At 38.1% G+C, this 3,990-nt stretch overlaps 1 pseudogene; it reads right to left on the bottom strand.

Moving 5' to 3' along the window:
- Positions 1-1,239: 1,239 nt before the first annotated feature.
- LOC110566134 (large ribosomal subunit protein eL39-like) lies at positions 1,240-1,522 on the bottom strand (annotated as a pseudogene).
- Between the last annotated feature and the right edge of the window lie 2,468 nt (positions 1,523-3,990).

The following is a 3,990-nucleotide window of genomic DNA, read 5'->3' on the forward strand; positions in this document are numbered from 1 at the left end:
GGAAAGGGTATATAAACCTCTTTAGACTACTTCCTGCTGATCAGGAGTGTCAGGTTCCTTCAGGCAAGTTTGACCTTGGGCATTAGGATATTCAAGTTCTTCTTATTGTCTCTTTTCAAATGGCTACTTGACAAACAACAACCAACTGCAATAAATTGCAACTAGCCTACAGCAGCAACAGGAATATTAGCCACAACAGCAGGGAAAGCAGCAGTCTCTGAATGGAAAGTTTCTTGTTTCTTTGAAGACTCAATTGTGTCATGTAATGTTTTGCTGGAAACTGTCTTATGAGAGGGCATGTGATGTCTTGTCTATCTTGTGATACAGGCATGACTTTGGCCAGCAGAAAACACCCATGGAGAGGAAACATATAGAAGTCTTTGGACAATGAGACAATGCTTTTTAGAATGACATCACTATGCTGGTCTTTGCTGGTCTTCCTTCTTAGATGCTTTATTTCACCAAGAGAAAAGTTCCAGAGAACTTCTCAGAGCAATGCAACTGAGTCTTATGGCTTTTGCTGACTTGATCCAATCTGCTGAAAGGTGCTGATTCATGTTGCTGTTTGGTGCTGGCATTTGGAATGGACTATTGGTATATGGACAATGAAGAGTGGACTCACCCCAAGGAACTACCTCAAAAAAGGTCTACAACCTCCCTTTTCTAATAACCTTCTTTCTCCCCTACCTCTGGTCAGTGGGTTGGAAAGCAATATAGAAGTGTTTAAGAACCCTAAATAAGGACTGGAGAGATGGCTTATGGGTTAAGAGCACTGACTGTTCTTTGAGAGGACCTGAGTTCAATTTCCAGCACCCACATGGCAGCTCACAACTGTCTGTAACTTCTCACACAGACATACACACAGTCAAAGCACCAAAGTACATAAAATAAAAAATATTTAAGAATCTTAAAAAAAAAGAACCCTAAATAAAGTAGGTATATTGAAAAATCTGAGCCTACAAGCCTCTCTTCAGAGTGCCATCGGCTCCTGTCAGGGTGTTGGCATTTATGAGTCCTCAGAATTCCAAACATAAACTATTCTGCTCCAAGCAGCTCATTTTGATATGGGCAAGCTAGAACCAAGTCAGGCTCCAAATTCTCATTCTACTTACTGGGAAAATATTTCCTATAAGGACATTTTGTATGACTTTTACATTGTTGTATGCTTGGGACTCAAATAACCATCTTTTTTCTTTCTTTCTTTTTTTTTTTTTGACACATTCTACATTTTATTATGGGACAAACTCCATCCCCAGTTTAGACAAAACCAAAATTCCATCTGGTAGGATTGACTGATGATCACAGGACCCAGTTGATGATAATCATAACTCTGTATAAACCTTCAGTCTTGCCATTGTGTGAATCCTTACAGACCCAGCTTTGTTCTCCTTCAATGTCTTCTCTTGGAGTTGTACCTGATTTTGTTACCAGTTTTCATCCGAATCCATTGAGGAATAGGACGATTCTCCTTTTGTTTCTTGGCCAGGAATCGCTTGATTCAGAAAGTCTTGTGAGAAGACATAGCAAGAAGCCCAGTTAGGTGTAAGGCTCACGATGGAGGAGGAAAGGCGAAGAGCCCAAATAACCATCTTATAGCTTACAGTATATGCTTGGTAAAATTTTGTTAAAAAACTTACTGCAGCCTAGAGACCCAGGTTCAATTCCCAGCACCCACATGGCCAATCATAGCTCTTTGTAACTCACACCTTCACACAAACATACACGCTGACAAAACACCAATGCTTGGTTAGAGTTACACCAAGCTATTTTATGTCCTTTGTGGCTGTTGTGAAGGGTGACAATACATGCTGGAGAGGATGTAAAAAAAGGGAAACCCTCCTCCATTGCTGGTGGGAATGTAAACTTGTACAACTTTGGAAATCAATCTGGAGCTTTCTCAGACAATTAGGAATAGTGCTTCCTCAAGATCCAGCTATACCACTCCTAGGCATATATCCAAAATATGTTCAAGTACACAACAAGGACATTAGCTCAACCATGTTCATAACAGCTTTATTCATAATAGCCAGAACCTGGAAACAACCCAGATGTCCCTCAATGGAAGAATGGATACAGAAATTGTGGTGCTTTTACATAATGGAATACTACTACGCAATTAAAAACAAGGAAATCATGAAATTTACAAGCAAATGGTGGGAACTAGAAAAGATCATCCTGAGTGAGATACCCCAGAAACAGAAAGACACACACAGTATATACTCACTTATAAGTGGGTACTAGACATATAATATAGGATAAACCTACAAAAGTCTGAATACCCAAAGAAGATGAGCTAAAAGGAGGACTCTGGGTAAGATGATCAATCCTCACTCAGAAGGGCAAACAGAACAGACATTGAAAGAAGGAGAAAACAGGAAACAAAATAGGAGCCTACCTATAAAGGGCTTCTGAATGACTCTACCTAGCAGTGTATCAAAGCAGATAAGGAGACTCATAAACAAACTTTGGGCAGAGTGTAGGAAATCTTTTGAAAGTAGGGGGAGATAGTAAGACCTGAAGAGGACAGGAGCTCCACAAGGATAGCAACTGAACAAAAATATCTGGGCACAGGGGTCTTTTCTGAGACTGATACTCCAACCAAGGACCATTCATGGATATAACTTAGAACCCCTGCTCAGATGTAGCCCATGGCAGCTCAGTTTCCAAGTGAGCACCTAGTAAGGGGAACAGGGACTGTTTGTGACATGAACTCAGTGGCTAGTTCTTCAACCGCCTCCCCTGGATGGGGGAGTAGGCTTCTCAGGTCACAGAGGAGGACAATGCAGATGAGACCTGATAAGCTAAGGTCAGATGGAAGGAGAGGAGGATTTCTCTTCTCTGTGGACTTGGAGAAGGGCATAGGAGGAGATCACAGAGGGAGTGTGGAATTGGGAGGGGATTAGGGAGAGAGCTACAGCTGGGATACAAAGTGAATAAACTGTAATTAATATACAAAATAAAAATTAAAAAATTAAAAATAAATAAATAAGATAATAAGGAAAGAGAGAGAGGACAGTCAAAAGCTCATAATGAAAAGAAAATAGCTTGTATAGCCTTGAGATATGTAGGAGCCAGTTGCTAATAATGACCCATCTTCTTTTGGATGCTTACCTATGAAGTGCAAATGCATCACAAAGGCAAGTACATCAAAAGATGAAAAGATACTCTCAGCAGGATTTCAATTACTTCTTTCTCTAAGTAAAACCCTAAGATTTTACTTTAGAAATTTCAGTTCATAATACCTAGTATCACAAGTACTAATTTTTACATAATTTTGTTTTAAATAATATTAATCTGAAAAAACTCCCCATAAATATTTTAAGCTAATTTTAATTTACCGAGTATGCTATGGTAATTAATTACTATCAAATTATCTGTACAACAAAAACCTCAAGTCCCAAATATTTTTTGTTGAGATACATAAAACATTTTTCAAGAAAATGACCTCTATAAATCCATCATTCTAATAAGTGTTTGTTAACCATTGTGAAATAAGATTAGGGTGTACAGACCTTGAAAGAGCTACTTATCTTGAGAAGCCAAATTCCACAATCCCAGCTACCTTGACTCAAGTCATACAGAAAGACTTGACAAGACTTGACAAAAGAAAAGACTAGGAGAGAAGAGAAGAGTATGCTAAACTTGAATGAGAACCAACATACATCAAACCGCAATACATATATATATATATATATAAATGAGGAATGACTCTGGACCTTGGGGCTTCTAGAATTGTGAACACTATTAGATCTCTTGTACATATAACTGTAATACATAGGAAGAAATACATAGTAAACCCAAAATTGTTTAATGAGTACACATATAATCACTGTGTTAGGATTTTTTGAGGAACTGCTATACATGCATTATACAAATATAATCATTGTATATACATTTATCTTTGTGTGTCTAAATTATTGGGTTATTTTTATTAGCCTGTTTTTATCAACATACATTGTGGCCTATAAGAAAAGAAAAGCCACTAAGAAT

Source organism: Meriones unguiculatus, chromosome 15 (genome assembly GCF_030254825.1).
Source record: "Meriones unguiculatus strain TT.TT164.6M chromosome 15, Bangor_MerUng_6.1, whole genome shotgun sequence".
In the NCBI taxonomy this organism is placed as follows: Eukaryota; Metazoa; Chordata; class Mammalia; order Rodentia; family Muridae; genus Meriones; species Meriones unguiculatus.